The sequence below is a fragment of the Octopus sinensis genome, linkage group LG3, assembly GCF_006345805.1.
Source record: "Octopus sinensis linkage group LG3, ASM634580v1, whole genome shotgun sequence".
Taxonomy (NCBI): Eukaryota; Metazoa; Mollusca; class Cephalopoda; order Octopoda; family Octopodidae; genus Octopus; species Octopus sinensis.
Genome location: NC_042999.1, coordinates 172625794 through 172645753, shown reverse-complemented (window position 1 = coordinate 172645753; position 19960 = coordinate 172625794). Strand labels below are relative to the sequence as shown.

The 19960-nt window shown below is 33.9% G+C and overlaps 1 protein-coding gene across 1 annotated transcript in view; it reads right to left on the bottom strand.

Annotated features, from left to right (window-relative positions):
• The window catches only part of LOC115209421 (CCN family member 1-like), a 384650-nt gene extending 364970 nt beyond the window's left edge, over nt 1–19680 (bottom strand). Inside the window, exon 1 of the mRNA XM_029777835.2 lies at nt 19655–19680. The gene's annotated coding sequence lies outside the window, so the exon portion shown is untranslated. The remainder of the gene's footprint in view (nt 1–19654) is intronic.
• Nucleotides 19681–19960: the final 280 nt, after the last annotated feature.

The following is a 19960-nucleotide window of genomic DNA, read 5'->3' as shown; positions in this document are numbered from 1 at the left end:
CAGTAATTGAAATCATGACTTTATTATCGTAACGCGGTAGGAACCATGTCATCTATTTTGAAAATGTTGCAAAGCGCAGTTTTGATTAGAGTCAAACATAGCTATATTTAATGGCCATGTCTTTTTCAAAAATAATATTAGATTTCAACGTTCCAAAAAGTTTTGCCGTGATTCTGATAAGCAAACGCTGGCAAGATGCAACTGGATCTGTAGAAAATTATTTACTGGCAGCTTACATTAAGCCCTCGGGGACTTATGTCTCTGGATTTTATATTTACTTTCTACTTTCTTTTGTTGAATTTCAATTGTTCCTTTCTTTAGCTTCCACCAATTTCCAGCCTGACAGTTTAATATATAAGTAATTGCTTTATATATTGAATATATTTTTTTGAGAATTTTGTTCAGGCCGTCTACGATATTGTTATATATAATATATATATATATTATATATATATATATATATATATATACATATATTATATATATATATATAGATTATATATATATATATATATATATATATATATATATATATATTATATATATATATATATATATATATATTTTATATATCTATATATATATATATATATATATATATATATATATATATATATATATATATATATATATATATATATGCATAAGACTTTAGTTTATGCAACTCAATATACTTTTTTATCATTTCGATTTGTATTTGTTGCATATGCACCTGTAGGAAAACATTACAATTTTGCAACTATTATATCTATAGAATTTAGTATTATTATTTGATTTCCATAGTGATTGATTGCTTTGCAAATTTCGGAGTTAAATTTCACTTAGTATATTTAAGTTTATTCCAATATGATTATGACGTTTGCTCATAGAATACATCTATCCCTATGTTCTTTCTACTTTGTGTTAATTAATTGTTATTTGATTAAGAATAATAATGTAGAAATTTAAGAATTAACATTCATACATATCTTTCTATGCACGAACACATATAATCTACATTGTTGCGTTGTTTTACCTCTAATTTATGTTTATGTTGTCGAAATATTATATTTGTTGACAGACAGCAGTAGAGTTTATATATATATATATATATATATATATATATATATGATATTTATGTAATATGTGTGTGTATTTATCTATTCTAAAATAAGAATGTTATTGACAGCAAGCTCGGACTGTGATAAACTGAAGTTAATCGTCGCTTTATATAGTCTCCGTTAAGTTAAACTCTTCCTTAGTTGTGCGGGTTTCAGTCAGTGGTAATTTAGTTTTAGGGTAGATTGTTATGGAGAGGTGTTTTGGATAAATTTTACTGTTTAAAATTGGGTATATGATATTGTGGAGAATTCATTCATGTTTGTAAGCAAATGTGTATATTTATACGTGACCCTTTTATTTGGTGGTCACAGTTATTTCAGTTTTTATATGATCCAATCCTTTGTTCTGACAATGTAACTATCAAGGGTGCAAAGTTCAGTATGTAAAACTTGTGTCAACATGTAATGGAATTTTAGTGGTTACACAAAAGGATACAGGTTGTAGGTATGTTTTAGCTTCTCAGTTTCTTTACTTGTTGGTGGTGCTATTTAAAGTATTTCCTGCTTTTATTTGAGAAGTGGGGGTCCTTAGTCTGACATGTCATCTTGTTGTTCGTATAGAAATTTGCTTTACTTGTGCTTTCATGTTCATAACGGGGATTTGGCGTGGTAGAAATGTTATTTGTCTGTACGTTTCTCTGTAGTAGTTGTTAATTTTTTATGAGCAATTTCATTATTAGATAAAAACGTTAACACTTGTGTTAAAATTTGGGATTGTGTGTCTATGAATATTTGTTCCGTTCTTTTTCAAACATGGGCAATTTATAATATACCATTTTATGTCTCCAGAAACATGCGAAAGTAGGCAATTATAAAAGGTGTCTATGAAAATGAAAATAAAAATAAAATTTAGCTCAAAACCTATAGGATTTAAAAATTAATTAAAAATCATTAAAAAAGAAAATTAAATTTAAAAAAGAGAAAACAAAGAAAAAATTTAAATTTGCAAAAGAAAGAAAATTTTAAAATGGAAGAGAGAAAAGTATCTTCCAATTTGCTTGCATATAGATATATATGCTTGGGTATTATAGTTGAAACTATTTTGTGAGGATATTGGCTGGTAATAGGGTAACTTAATCCGCACTAATCGTTTAGTGAAAAGCTGTAATTGAGTTTTTATGCATATTCTAGTAGGTGGAAGGAGGGTAGAGGGTGAGGAAATAATATGATTAACATTTAAAAGAAATTCTTGGTATGAAATGTATTTTTGTTTTTGTTTTAAGATGTACTTGCCCGAAGAAACTAGTTCAGATTTGCATTTCAGAATTTGACCGATTACTTTTATGATGTAGTAGGATTCATTAGTAAAAAGAGTTTAATTTTACGTTAGTATGATTGTGCGTGTAAGAGTATTTTCCAATTGATGCTGGACAGAATATGTTGAGAATTTAATTGACATATATTGTTGAATAGTGGTGTATCATTTTCCTGTTCAAGCTGAGAGGAGTGTGCGTGTGCTTCTTGTATTGTCTTTAACTGGTTTGCTATTGAATCTATACCAAATACTATATAGATATAGTATTTGATATAATTTTCGTTGTTACCTTAATGTTATATACTGTATTTTTTGAGGGGCAGTTTCCTTCTTGAGTGTAGGATGAATCAAATTAATGCGTACGTGGTTTAGTAATCAGTTTTAGACAATTTTTTTTAGTTCGATTTGTCGAAATTTTTTTCAAAGTTTTTTGTAGTGTAGCATGACTATTTTATTGTTGTGATGGTTTATTAGTTTATTAGTTTGTAATACTTGTGGTTGGGGTGGAAGTGTTTCTGTAGTATTTGAAACTTAATGTAGATATTGGTGATGAGATTTCTCTGCAGAATTGAGAATTAACCCAGGCTATATTCCTTTTAATACTCCTGCGGGTTTTATTTGTTGTGGGAGTATAGTGATTTATATATTCTACTTTTTCCTTGTATAAACTCTTATTAAGAAGTTTGTTATATGGAGTTGCTATTTCGTTAAAGCGTATATTATGTTTTTTGTCATTTCAGCATGAAGAGGAATGTCAGAGAAATATTCTTTACTAGGTTTTTGATAATGCGTTTGGTGTATTAGGTTTGTATATGTATATACATTTTTCGTTAACTTCGTTGTAAGGCTTATAGATAATTGATTCCTGGTCGAGGGTAACATATAGGACATTGAGTGAGTTTATTAGGGTTTCTCCCGTAATAGAGAATCCGAGGCTTTGAAGGAATGATGTAATTCCAACATAAATTTATCAGAATACATATAGGTATATACTTATATACATTTTGAATGCTATTTCGGAACTTATTCAAGATGCAACACTAAATTTATACTCTGAGATACATTTATCGTGAAAAACACTTAATTGTTCATCAAACAATATATGTATAATATAATCTATCGAATACACCAGATACGTAGAACAAAATTTCGACTACACAAACTCACTTTAAGCATGAGATAAACGATTTATCGACAACATATACAAGATCCCGGGATTGGACAAATATCTTTGATTGAACGTAAAGTCATATTCACAAAAATTAAATCTCGCAAATTCCTAGCCTTTCTACTTTATCACTGTTCACTGCATGCCTTGGACTAAACGTTAATAAAGTAAGAAAATTCTCTTTTTTTAATAAAAGCACGCCTGAAATGGCTATGAAATTATCAATAATTTTCGATTCACTGTTCACGGTTGTATTAAAATTGGTGCTGATAAAAATGAATCATATCTCTTCCTAAAATTTCATGAATGCCACTTTAATTTTCAGCATAGCAAATTTCAGTAACCTTCATATCATATGAACAGTTTTTCACTAAGTCCTCGATAAATATCCCCGTGTGTGTGGCTGTGATGGTCGATATTATATATCACATCTGCACATGCACGGTAGATAGTCACATACACAGACACACAGACAGACAGACACACACACACACACACACACACTGAGGCACAGGCACAGACATACACGCACACGGGGAAACACACGCACACATATGCGCAGACATAGACATACACACACACACCGGTATAGACACAGGCACAGACGCAGACACACACATGCACACATGCGCGCACACACACACACACACGTGCGCGCACGGCATACAGACGCGGCACACACATACACTCGCCCACGCGCGCTCAGTAAATACAGCATATTTAATTAGATGTAAATATTTAGGAAACCAATTTCAATTGTAGCTTTGCATACCACTTATATACTACAGATAGTTTTAAACTATGCTTCTTTTCCAAATGTCTTGGCTACATTTGCATGATTGTAGGAAACAATCTGTAGTGTGATGGAGGAAAAAGACAACAGAAAAAGAAGCAAAAGGGAGAAAGAAATAGAGACCTTACCTGTTGACCTAGGCGGGATGAGCGATCACTGTCACGAAAAAAAATCATATCTTTGCCCGCTCCCGTCTCTCATCGAACTGCCCCACGTGCTTTTCTCCCACGCGTGCCCCCGTGGATCTTCTGCCGGCCCCTGCAGTCTTCACTTCCGTTTACCTCATCTGCAATACTCTCCACCAACACCACGTAGCTGATCACAGCCCATAACACCACAAACACTACGCAATCAATGATCTACTAAACCAGTATATACGACACTATATATGGCTACTTAATATACAACACTACATATGGCTACATATATACGACACTACATATGGCTACATAAGTCAAGTTCTCCCTACACAGCCACGTGAAACATCTAACAAACTAAAACTGCCTTAAATTCTCATAACAATTTCACTGAATGTCTCATGACATCTAGTGTACTAAATCCTTGACATGAACTTTCAGCGCATCCATCAAATGATATTAATATGTGCTCTGTACATTTTCACATTTATCACTTTCTTATATACTTACATACATACGCACACATATATAGACTCATACATACACACACACATACACATACACACAGATTTTTATACATGTGGTTATACATTTATGTATTTGTATGTAGAATACTACCTTAGGAGTCTTCATTATGAAATTATTCGTCATAGCAACACTTACTCTTTACTCTTTTACTTGTGTCAGTCATTTGACTGTGTCCATACTGGAGTACCGCCTTTAGTCGAGCAAATCGACCCCCAGGACTTATTCTTTGGAAGCCTAGTACTTATTCCATCAGTCTCTTTTACCGAACTGCTAAGTCAAGGGGACGTATACAAACATAATACGTTGGCGTAGGAGTGGCTGTGTGGTAAGTAGCTTGCTTCCCAACCACATGGTTCCGGACTCAGTCCCACTGCGTGGAACCTAGGGCAAGTGTCTTTTACTATAGCTTCAGGCCGACCAAAACCTTGTGAGTGTATTTGCTAGACGGAAACTGAAAGAAGCCCGACGTATATATAACCCGGAACCATGTGGTTGGTAACCAACTACTTACCACACAGCACCTCCTACGCCAACATATATTTGTGTTACTAAAGCGAATAAATCCCCAAAAGTAAATAAAAATCCGTAAAATATCCGCACAATATCGAGTCAGACTGACCAATGAAGCCGAACGTAATAAATATTATATTAATTTTATGTTATTATATAATCTAAACAAAGTGATACAAACTACAAATATTGATAATTATCATAATTTCTCCCGCTGTATAGGTCGATATTGATGTGTGAAACAGGTACAAATTTGAGCCCAATAATATTTTCATTGCAGAGCGCAGTGGTATAATTTCTCTTATAACGGTAAAAAGATTGCCCTAAAAAAATATAATAAACGGGATAAATATTGAAATAAACATGAATTTCTTTTTATCTCTGAAGCACTTAAATTTCGCCCGATAGAGATATCGATTTTCTTCAGGAGAAAAAGTTATATATTCTGCTGCTTCGTAGAAGGTGCATATATACGTACATAATTCATGTGAAATCATGTATACATATACACATTCCTAAGAATTTACATACATAAATACATACAAATATATTTGTAAATATATATATATATTATATATATATATATATATGTGTGTGTGTGTGTGTGTGTGTATGCATACATATACATATACACGTATACATACACATATATGTATATATCTATATGCATATGTATATATATATATAAATGCATATATATATACGTATGAATATATATGTATATATAATATATATATATATATATATATATATATATATATATATATATGTATATATGTATATATTATGTATATATAATATATATATATATATATATGTATGTATATGCATGTATATATTATTATATATATATATTATATATATATATATATATATATAATATATATATATATATCTATATATAGCAATATAATCCTTTGCGCAATGAAGAAATCAATATTTGGTGCCGGTTGGAATTTAAGTGCCGGTGTATGAGGAAAACGAATTAGCATTTTTATTTTAATGTATATTTCAATCATTATTCGGAAATTATGCAGCTCGCCTGTATGTGTGTGTGTGTGTGCTTGTGCGAGTGTATGTAAGTGTGTATGCACTGTATTTGTGTGTGTTTGTTAGTTTACGTACGTTTCTGTGTGTATGTATATATATACACATACACATGTACGTTTGTTTGTATGTATGTGAGTATGTATGAATTTCAGATGCGCATAAGTTTGCTTCTAGCTTCGTGTATACCATTATAATGTGCTTGTATCCAGGGAGTTAAAACGACGTTCGACAGAGATTAGGTTGCAGTTGTTGAAGTAAAGGCTAGTCGAAAGTTACAGTTGATTTGTTGTTGCTAATCGATATGAGATCGATTTACAAATGTTCTATAGTCTTTACTAGGTGTTACTACGAAATAAGTAATAACTCCATTTTGACGTATGGGATAGTAGTTCTTAACAGTTCAAGGGATGTCTCGAGGTTGATATTTATATATCATTTGATAAATATACATTGTAATTAATAAAGTGTTCTCTTTGTGAGGCTCTCCCAAAGTTATAGCAGACTAGTATAGCTGGCATTTAATAAGGTTTCTGCTCCATAAATTATAGGAAATATATATAAATTGTCTTTTGTTTCTCCGGTTGCACAAGCTTCGTTTTAATAATTAGTTTTAAAGACAAGTTATCCCGGAGAAATGTTTAACAATTCCAATGACAGCAATTATTCACTTTAAGATTGTATATTTTTTAGCAAGGTCCGTAATCATGCATCACTATGCGTTGCCTTATTCCAAAGTACAGTAAATGGCAATAGTTGAATTTGTGGATTTGTTTGCTGAATAAGAAGAGGGCATGTTTTGTTACGCACGTTTAATGTTATTACTTAAAAGTAGAATAAAACTGCTCCTCCTCTTGTGCCCGTTTTTATTTATCTGTAGTGGTATGTGTTGTACACAATATGTTTGAATTGACTCTACGCGAGAATGTGTGAAGATGCATGGGGCACTGTGAACAGGTACTCCATCACATAAGAAAGCTTATGTATTAACTTTTATTCGAGATATTTTTCGAGAGGTAGAATAGGGAAGTTTTATTTTTAAGTAGCTCAATGTTAGTTTAGGTTTTATATAGAGTTTTCATTTCGCTGGTTATACTTGTCATTGTATCCAAGACGTTGATTGATACTAAACTGGTTTCTGTTCAATTTCAAATAAAACTAATTGAATTTAGATATCATTACTTTACTGTGTCTTTCAGGAATGCACATACCATAGCTCTATTATGCAAGTAAGCACTTGTTCCAATACGCTTTCTGCGATTCGTATAGCCCATTTGTGTTCGTTACCATCAAGTTCTGTTAGCTTTCGTTGCAGTAAGAGCGAGCGTTAAGTATGAGTTATAATATCGAGTTAATTTGTTATTATGGTTACGCAGTAGTTGTTGAAATAAAAGATAGGGGAAATTTTACGTGATATCTGTACCCACTCTGTCTCTTGCTCTAACTGAGCTCCTGAACTTCAAAAATTCTTTATTCTGTTCTCAAATCCTGAATGAATAAATTCCTGGCGATTATTCTTTTATAATCTACATTTACATTTGAGTTTCTTGTTACGTTTCCTTCTCTATCTCTCTCTCACTATGTTTCTACCTTTCTCTAACTCTCAATCTCTCTATCTCTGTCTGTCTGTCTACATACACCAACCCTATACATACACACGTCCAGACCTCTCATACACACTAATACTCTCTCATACACACACACACACACACACCCTTATACATACTAATACGTACTAATACATACTAATACATACTAATACATACTAATACATACTAATACATACACCACCCTATACATACACACGTCCAGACCTCTCATACGCACTAATACTCTCTCATACACACACACACACCACACACCTTATACATACTAATACATACTAATACATACACCAACTCTTACATACACACGTCCAGACCTCTCATACGCACTAAACTCTCTCTCAACACACACACACACACACCACCCTTATGTTGGAGCTGGTCATTCACCCTATTATCTCCCCTAATTTCGCTCTCGTGTCTCATGTTTGATCTTTGACTTCTGGCCGAAATCAGATCGCCATGTTGATTCGTTAGTTACTGCACGCATTTTTTTCTCTCCTTCTTTCTGTGTTTTTTTTTTTTTTCTCTCTGTGTATCTTTCTGTTGAAGAGCGTAGGCTCGAAACGTTAAAGACTTGTTTTATTTATATTTCCTGAGCGCCATACTAATACAATTGTTTGTTTGTTTTCCACCTGCCTTCGTCTTTTGTCTATTTTCATAAAGCTTCCCGTTATATATATATATATATATCTATATATATATATATATTATATATATATATATATATATTTATTTATTTATTTATTTATTTTTTAGACATAAATTTTCTCTGTATATAGAGGATACACAAGACATATGGGCTATAGAAAAATAATGATGGGAAAAGACGGGTTACCAATAAGTATATATTTAAATATGTTCCGTTATAAAATTTCTGGAACCACCAATGACTCTGGCTTGCGCTTTTTGTCTGATCCCCATATACTGCATTAATATTCCTAGGTCTTTCCGTTGTGTTTTTGCCTTTATTGAACTCTTAAAGCAAAATATGCTGAATATGCTCCTTTGCCAATTCTATTACTACTTTGAAAAAATAACATTTAAAATCGAATTGCACGTTCCAAAACTTGCACTAAGAATAGGTACAAGGTAAAATGACTACTTTCTTTTATACCAAGTTGACGCAGGTAGTTTATTCCGTCCTCTTTCAACTTTTAGTTCATGCAATTGAAAATGCCGCATTATTTATGGGATTATCCACTATCTATGTGTATGTGTGCATGTGTTTCAATGTGTATGCTTGTGTGTATGAGTAAAATACATATATACATAAACTCACTACATACCACGCACGCACATATATGTATAATGTTATGCTTCTTGGGATGTAGTAATATATGCATGTATGATCTATTGAGATACGGTCCAATCGACATGGTGTTTATATATCATATATTTATTTTTTCGACATAAATTTTCTCTGGATATAGAGGACACACAAGACATATGGGCCATAAGAAAAATAATGATGGGAAAAGACGGGTTACCTATAAGCATATATTTAAATATGTTCCGTTATAAAAATTATGTGCATAAAATCACGCAATAAAAATATAGATTACATTAAAATATATAAATATATCAATACAGCTTCACTACGAATATATTAAGATTATACAAATATATAGTCTTCCTTACAATAAAAACGATATTTCGACGTAGCAATGAGATCATCGGATTCAGCCCAGGTAATCCTCTTATGAGGATTAAGTAGCAATTCCCCAATATATTAGGGCGATTGTATAGGGAGCATGCACTTTTTGCACTTGAAGCCTTGTGCCTCCAATAGAAAGGATTATCGTTATCATTATTATTACTATGATAATAATAAATATTAGTTGTCGTAGCATTAATAATCTTTTCTAATATATGCACAAGGCCAGAAATGTTTGGGGATGGGGCCAGTCAACTAGATCGGCCCCTGTACGACACTGGTACAAAATTTGTCGACCCCGAAAGAGATGAAAGGCAAAGTCGGCCTCGGCTGAATTTGAACTCAGAACGTAAAGACAGACGAAAAGCTGCTAAGCATTTCGCCCGGCGTGCTAATGCTTCCGCCAGGTCGCCACCTTAGTCGTATGCGTAGCAGTAATAATGATATCAGTAATAAAAAAAATAAACTTAATTTCAAAAAGAACAACAATAATTATAATAAGAATGATGATGATGATGATGATGATGATATTACTGATAAGAAGGATAATAATATAACTAATTAGTATTATCGGTTATAATCATTATAAATATTGAAAAACTTTAGCGCGATAAATTTATAATATTGAACCTATGGATATAAGATGTATTAAGGAATTTAATCCACCGCTTCTGTACTTTCTGCTAAATTGGTTTCAAATATGTTTAATTTTATTCGGTATATTTAATAGAGTTAACGATCGTGTCTACTTCTCAATGCACTAAAGGGTTTCGTGTCCGTCTGTCTCTCTACCTGTCTTTCAGTACCTGCCTCCCTCTCTCTCCCTCCCCATTTTCTCAAAGGCATGTAGACAGAGAGACACAAACACACAGCACATTTAGATGCACATAAACATACACAAATCAATGCACGAGTAATGGTTTTTGGCCTGCAACCAGCTTTATCTTTATATATGTATCAGTCCTTTTATTTTTCTCTCATTCTTTTTCTTCCTTTCTCTTTTCTTCACTCACTCTCATCGTCTCCCTACATGTGCGTTTGTGTGTGTTTGTGTGTGTGATTATATATGAATATATAGGTATGTATACATATAAGTGTGTGAGTATATGTATATATACATGTATATTTTATTATTTTTTTCTCAAATGCAGGTTAATCTAAATCCATTGACTCGATTTCATTCCAGTCCTGTAAGATTCTTCCTAGAGATCTCCTTATATATATATAATAATATATATATATATATATTATATATATATATATAATATATATATATATAATATATATATATATATATATAATATATATATATATATATATATGTATATATATATATACATGCATACATACGTGCATATATACATACACACATAACCTTCATACATACAGATGTAGATATAGTTACTTATGGGTATGTATGTGTGTGTCTGTGTTTATACATACAAATATATTCAAATACACATAATATCAACATATTTAGGATGTAGTATTTTTTTTTTATTTGTAGTAATATGTAAGTATGTAATACAGTCAACAGAATCATAGTGAAACAGAAGGCGATATTATATTCAGTGGAGCATAAACCTTCGTTGCCTTTGATGTAGTTTTTACTTGGCAATATGTAGATGTGTTTAGTTACAGGAAATTTCAAATGAAGAACAGTTACTGCTTCACTGGATTTCATACACCAGTAACACGTTCTTTCTGTTAACAAGACGCAAAGGCCTTGTATTGAAGTAAAAAGGGCTGCATGAAATTTAGAAGTTCATATTTCCCCCCCTAAGAATTATAAGTTAAAGCGAAAAGTGTTAGTTTCACAAACGAAATTGAATCTATGGGGTCGTCTTAACATAAATTTTAAGCCTTACTTGTTGCAGCATGAATAATAAAAATATTTTGTTATAACTTCCTAAATGTAGATTATTCTGCAAATATGCAGGCTAGGGAGATGACAACATACTGTTATTTATTAAAAGGGTAATGGTACAACTAAAACCAAGTATCGAAATTCGGGTAAGCCCTAGCCGCGTTCATCTATGATTATATGCGTTCGAACTTGAGCATTCCGTCTTTGAATTTTTGCCAGACTTTATCTATGACTACAATATGCATTGCACCTTTTTTAGAAACCAGCTCCTTCGTTGTAAGAAGGAAACGGGTAACAATTGAACACACATGCACATATGTATGACTTACAACCATACAAAAACAGAAAACAAGATTCACACACGTATCTACACAAAATTCGCGCAAACACACGGAATATACACACACACGCGCGCTCTAGCACATGTACCCTACACATATACACATATATACGTACGTTAGGTAGCAACATACACACACTTTAATAGAAAACACGGGCACATGTATAAATACTTGGACCACCACATCGGCACATTACCTTCATACACAGATATGCGCTTCGTAATTCACATATATTCCGCTTTTACAGTCCCCCCTCCTTGCCACTCACGTCTCAGGTCCACTTACACAGGTGTCCTTGCTGCTCTCGCGTCTAATGACCTCTTCATCTTCCAGTCATTTTTGCTTGCGGTAACCATCTAATGCAAACACGTTTGTACTTTATCACCACGCAACACTCATCTGCCATCGTACATACAGTTAATCTGTTTACTATTCGAATATATTTCGAATTTTATAGATAAATAACAATCAAAATTAAAGAATACTTTAGGAGTATAAACAAATTTGAAAACGAACAGAGGTAAAAGTATCAAATATTATTATAAATCTTCTATGCTATTGGAACTGTGAACCAATATTTTGAACGTATACATTCTTCCACTGTAGCAATTTCAAGTAACGCTGCCAAACTTTTCAAAGAGTACACCTTGAAACATTAACAACAGGGTTCAAAGAAACTAGGTTTGGAAACATGATGCAAACTTCATGTTTCAACCAAGGTAAGACGTTCACGTAATAGAATTCAATGTTCCTTTCGTAAATGGTTTATATCTTTTAGGGCATTGATCAACTGCTAAGTGATTCTAAGCATGCAAATGTCACAATGGGAATATCTGTGATATAATCCTCAATATATCTGGCAAAAGGCCATGGAAAGAGTATGTGAACTTCTCAGGAAATTAATGAAAGAGTAAATGGGTTTCTGAAAGTATCATTCTTGCGTCCAAATTTGGACAAGGAAAATAAACGACAGTGGCTTCCAAACTAAGTATTCGATCAATAATTAACTTTGTTCTGCATACCTACCACTCATAAAATCAATTAAACAAATAACAGAAAAGATCGCACAAAGAATTAAAATTATAGTATGCAGTGCACAAACCACCAGATCACATTAATAGTCCAGATATACAACATAATAATACTGAAATGAAAGAACTCTGTACAGGTGTTTCTGATACCAAGTTTCATTCAGACTTCACAGCAATTACCAGACTATAACCAATTCATCTGCAAACTTCTAGGGAAACAACAGACTAGCAATATCACAAAGTTGCTGCTTCTCTCACACCGCATGGACCAGCATATGGTACATATACACGCTACCATTTATGCAACATCATAAATATCATTAGCGTCATTGATCATCTTCAGATGCTTCAAGCTACTAATAACTGCAGATAAACATCCATAGTCATGCTCTGTCCCTAGCGACCTTTCTCTCTGTCACTGAGGTCAGCGATATTTATAGTCATACTGGATAGCGATGGCTGAATATGTAATTGTCTGGCATGCTAGAAATAAAAATGTAGTTTCCTTTGTATCGCATCTTACGAGCTAAATAAGGAATAGAGACGTTAGATTATTTATGTGATCATAAATGTTACTAATACACACGGTACTTTGTAGTTTGCTAAAAACTGCTGATCAACAGGGTAAACAACATCAGCACTATCTTGCCATTTTCTGTGCAACATAACACGATCACACTGAATACTGAGTAATGAATCTACTTTGGATATATTGTGCAGTAGAGGGAAAGATGTTAGTATAAAGGGAAGGAAAAATCTCTCTGCAGAAAAATTGCATACATATACTCATACAAACATACACATACATACACACGCACGCACTCACACTCACGTGCACACACACATATATACACACTCACAACCACACACCCACACCCATTCACCCACCCCGCACATATATATATGCATAAATATATGGGCGTAGTTGTGTGGTAAAAAGTTTACTTCGCAACCACAATGCTCCACTGCTGGGTGTCTTGAGTTGGTGTCTTCTAATACAAGCTTCGGATGAGGAACGCCTTGTATGGGAAGCTGATAGACGTACGTATATACGACGGGCTTCGCTATACATATATGTTTCTATGCTGTGTGTGTGTCTCTCTCTCTGTCTTTATGTCTGCGTATGTCCTCCACGACCGCTCGACGACTTCTGTAAGTACTTACGTCCCTGTAACTAAGCAATTCGGCCAAAATCCAACAGAAAAAAGTATCAGGCATTAAATATATCCTGGGTTCGATTCAGTCTAAAATTCTTCAAGGTAGCGGCCTTGCATCGTCGCCGTCTAATAGCTGAAATAAATTAAAGATAAAAACACACGTATAGCCCCACATATATTTATCTATAAATACATACATACATACACACACACATACATACATACACACATACATACATACATACATACATACATACAAGTATAAACATGTGTGCTAGTGTTTGTGTGTGTGTGTGTGTGTGTGCGCGCGTGTAGCTTTGTCAGTAATTTACATCATGGTGTTAAGTTCGACGAATTGGCATCGGCTGACCCTGAACTTGTAGAAGCAGGGTTAAGAGACTTATCAAAGAAGGAAATTTAAAGATCATTACGAAGTTGGTATTGCTAAGAAGATAACAGGTTCTTACAAAGCAACTGAAATTCCTTCTTATGTTTCCGTGAAATACGAAGACGATAAGGAATCATGTGAGAAATGATGGTTGGTTATTCATTGCCAAAGGCATCAGGATAATTTTCCTGAATCAAGAATGGTCTGTCTCCTGTATAAAAAAAATAGCTGCAGCGCCAATGTAACGTGACTCAATAATGTGAGTTCGATAAGCTTGGTCAGGTTGACCAATGTATTGAATATAAATTGACACAAATGAATCATATAGTACACAGATCAATAATTTTGAAATATCTGCAACTGGGAATTATGTCACTTGATGCATGTGTGAATTTCATATGACAACACAAATAACTGGCGTTTTAACAGAGTCGATATTCCTCATAAAGGTCGAGGAATTGCCGATCCTTATCACCTGGCCAAAATGAATAAATTTTCTAAATGCAAATTTTGTGATTATAAACATGCGTTTATTAAACGAACATGTCCTGCGTTTAGAAAGATATGCAAATTATGCACAAAAGAACCATTTTTCATTGGTTTTGTAGCTTTAAAGTGAAATATGTGGAACGTGTTCAATAAATTGATTATAAACGAATTGACACTGACACAAATGTATTAACGCTACAGGGTCAGGTAAAACCACCTTTAACTTAAACTTTATAACACCATTTCAAATATGCAGATGAGTATTGTCATGAGAATTCGTAAATTCCTAAATTTATAAACATATAAATCCTAGATTCTTTAAGATAGTTCAGGAACATCCTAAATTTCCCTAAGATATCTTGGAATTCACTAGCCTGATGGATAAAAAAATTTGTAGCGTTTTATTTTTATTATTTGAAAACTGTCAAGAAATGCGGACTCGGTATAATGTTAAGCCAGAGATGATTGCAGACTCTGATAAATGGAGTCCTACCATATGAGCAGAATGGTTGCAAGCGTAAGTGCAGAAGTACCAAGGATCAACTCCTGGTAGATAAAGCTGTACTTAAAGACTGCAATAGAAGGTTAACTAGCTTAGACATGTCATGAATCGATTATCGTAATGTGTACAATATGATCCCCCATTCTTGAATTATAGAATGTATGAATCTATTTGGTATTACATCGAATGTTGAGAGATTACTTGAAAGAAACATGGCCAAGTGGAGGACTGAACCGACAGCATATGGAGGAGGTTTATGGAGAATAGAAATCAGGAGAGGCACTTTCCAAGGGGACTGCCAGTCCCCCTGATCTTTGTACTGTGATACTAATAACACTGATTCTGAGGAAAACAAAGGCTGGGTAAGTATTGTAAAGCCGCCAACAAAAATTAAACCACTTGGATGAACTGAAACTTTAAGGTAAAGTTGAATCCCAAATCAGTTCCGTCGTTGATACGGTGTATACTTTCAGTGCTATCAGAATGGTGTTCCGACTGAAAAAGTGTGGTGCGTTAGACTTGAAGAGAGGCAAAATAAAATGTATGGATGGGCTATCAATACCGTCGGGGAAGCTTATGCAGCAGATAGAAGAGATACGTTAGAAGTAGTTGGGGATATTGGAAATGTATAAAAAGGATGAGAAATAAATGACAGAAAAGTTTAAGGTTGAGTACTTTCGCAGATTCAGGCTGATACTTAAATCGAAATTAAACGGACAGAATAAGATTGAAGGTATCAAAACCTGGGTGGTTTCACTCCTTAGATATGGAGCAGAGTTAATCGTATGGAGAGTAGACGAACTAAGCAGCTTAGAGGGAAAGAAAGGAAGTTGACTAGATATGGGATACTCTACGAAGGAAGAAAGACTAGATATGTGATACTCTATCCAAAATGACACAGACTGTATGTACCAAGGAAAATAGGGGAAGAGTACTGATTGGATGCGAACATAGCATTAGAGCAGAAGAAAACAACATAGCATGGTATGTAAAAATGCCACAGAACCACTATTATTGGAAGTAAGAATGTCAGGCTTGTGAAGGATGGAATATTGCAAAGATAAAGCACTGTACAATCACACGAAACTGAAAATAGGTGGATAAAAAAAAGAATCCATGGACAATTTCATTGAGATACTGAAGAAGAGACAATCAGAGAAGAAGGCTATGGATGAATAAAAATGTTTTAAAGCCGGAAACGGAGGCTCTAATCTGTGCTGCCCAAGAGCAAGGATTAAGAATCAATTACATAAAATGCATCAGAAAGTGACAGGTGCAGAATTTGTGGACAACATGCTGAAACCGTATGGCATATTACCAATCAATGTCCGCCACTAGTCTAGACAAATATAAGATTCCTCATGGCAATATAGCAACGATCGCCTATTTGACACTTTACAACAAGTATGGACTTGTCAGAGCAAAAAAGTGGTACGAACATAAAACCGAAGGCATCATCGAAAATGATAAGGCAACGATCCCATGGGGTTTTATGATTCAGTGCGACCATGAAATACAGAAAAGGAAACCAGATATAATGTTAATTGAGAAAGAAAGCAAATGATGCTGGATCACAGATATAACATGCCCAGCTGACAACAAAGTATGCGATAAAGAAGAAAGTAAATTCGATAGATATGACAGGTTAACTTGGGAGAGTAAGCAATTGTGGTGGCTGAAAATGGTGGTAGTAGTGCCAATAGTTGTTGGAGCCATGGGAACAATGAGTAAAAATCTTGAGAAGTACATGGAACAAATAGGGGCTGCTAAAGGATGTAGTACTGCTTGGAACCCCTGGCACCATAGTACATCTTCAGCGTTAGAAGCTGTGCAAAGACGGCAATACTACTACTACTACTACTACTACTACTACTCCTACTACTACTACTACTACTATTACTACTACTACTGCTGCTGCTGCTGCTACTACTACTACTACTACTACTATTACTACTACTACTACTAATAATAATAATAATGATAATAATGATAATCTCTTATGCACTATCAGGCAGTGGCTCCCGTGGCTTTTCATCTTAACTGATTGGAAGCGTGATCATGTACATTGTTTTGCTTTGTCTTGGTAGAAAAGATGGGCTATAGATTGTTAGTTGGTTGATGTCACCAGTTGAGCATATCTCTTGGGGGCTGTTGGTATGTGCATCTCTGATCACGAGATGATGTAGTGGGGGAGCATCATAGTCATGTGGTGAGATGAATTCTTTGGGCTTGAATAATTTACCTCTGGAAACGTGTGTTTTGTTCATTAACATTAAACAAACCTTATTCAGGGACCTTTTGAGCGGGATAGGCCACTCAACCTGAAACAAATTCTAGCTAAGCCCCGTCTGCAAGGTCATGCGCTAGTCAACTAGGTATGAGATCACCTTGTCGCGCACATATGGCTGTGATGCATGTGTCTAGTGTACCCTTATCCAACGGAGAGCCATGCTGGGTATGTTGGGCTTCATATATTTGTACCCCAGTCTCACTTTGAGGACATGTGCTGCTCTCTCACCAAATGTGGCATTATCCATGGTGATGGACAGATAGATACAATCCCTTTAAGTACGAAATAGCCCGACTATGGAAAATGAAGAAGGTGAAGTTAGTGACAATTATTGTTGAGTTCTTGCGAATAGTATCAGAAAGTATCAACAGGAATATGAAGAGAATTGGAATAAATTACCTAGTAGAATTCTTACAAAAGGTCTGCCTCCTTTGCACGGCCAGAATAATAAGGAGATTTTTAGATAGCTGAATATAGCGAATAGCATGGTGCCGTAGGTTACAGTTAGTAAGCCCGCTACGCTGGCAAGACTTCAGGAGCTCCAACAAAACTTAGGATGAAGAGATTATGATAACAATAATAATAATAGTAATAATAACAATAAATGATGTGATAGAAAGAGTGGACCACCTGATGTCTGGGTGTACATTTTTAACACCTGTAGAGTACAGATCAAAAGAAGACAGAGTTGGCCATTACCTACATTGGATAATATGTCGGCATTATAAAATCAAAATTACTGACAAATTGTAGAAGCACCACCCTGGCGCTGTAACTGAAGGAGAAAATGTAACGATTCTCTAGAAGTTTCCAGTATGTACAGGCCGGATTATCAAAGCAAATAAACCAGATATTGTTGCGAAAGACCAAAACAATAAAGTATGTTTCTTGAATGACAGGAGCATACTCTGTAACAATAATATTTCGGCAAAAGAACTTGATAAGCTCAGAAAATATAAATATTTGCTGATCGAAATGGAAAATATGGCGCATCTCAGGACGGTTACAATATCAGGAGGACTTGGAATGATTAAAAGAGGAACTGAAAATTATTCAAGAATGATCCCCGGCTTACCATCCATACAGGAATTGCAAAAGATTGTCTTGATCGTGCGTCACACGTATTGAGAAGAGCATTGACGCTGCGAATTTTCTTTCCCTTTTCCCCACTTATTTTCTTTGTTTGCTTTTAATTTTCTTTCCTTTTTTCCCCTGTCTTTCTTTCTCCTTTTCTCTATCACATGACTTTATAAATGGACAATCTGGTGTGTTTATTTTAATGGTCTACCAATATATACAGTGCATTTCTCTGCCCTAGGTGTCAGCAAGACACTCGGCAACAAATGGAAACAAAATTCAGAGATGGTAATGAAAATAATAATAACAATGATAATAATAATAATAATAATATAATAATAATAATAATAATAATAATAATAATAATAATAATAATAATATAATAATAAAATAATAATAATAATATGTGGATGAGAATGATGATGATGATGATAAAAAGAAGAAAGAAAACAGTGTGTTAAAAGGAAATGTTGGAAAAGCAAAGGAAAAATTTAAAAAAAAAGAAGAAATCTAAAAGCAAGAAAGAACAAAGAGAGATGCAGAAGACCAAAAACCACGAAGATAAAAAAATAGTGGTAAAATTAAGAGATTTGAAAAGATGTTTAAAGAGAAATATAAAAAAAGTAGGTAGAAATTCATAAAAGAAAACTGATACTACATAACTAAACAGAAAAATAATATAGATTATAAACGAAAATAAGTTGCAAACTCACAGAATCTTGTGTATCTTCTAAAGAACTCACCTACAAAAGAAAGAAGAAAAATTACAATGAAATCCTGTTGTTCCATATGATTTGGCTTGATAACACTTCTCTCCACTCACACAGCATATAATTTCGAAAGAAAGCATATAGTATTTTGAGATTGATGTCTTTTTCACAGATGTAAGTTATAATCGCCCAAACAAAAAACACACACAGATGCGTACACATACAGAAATCTACGGATACACAAATGCATATATAGCGTGAAAGTATACTGTCATAGTGTGAATGTGTCCTACGTCAATTTCATCTATG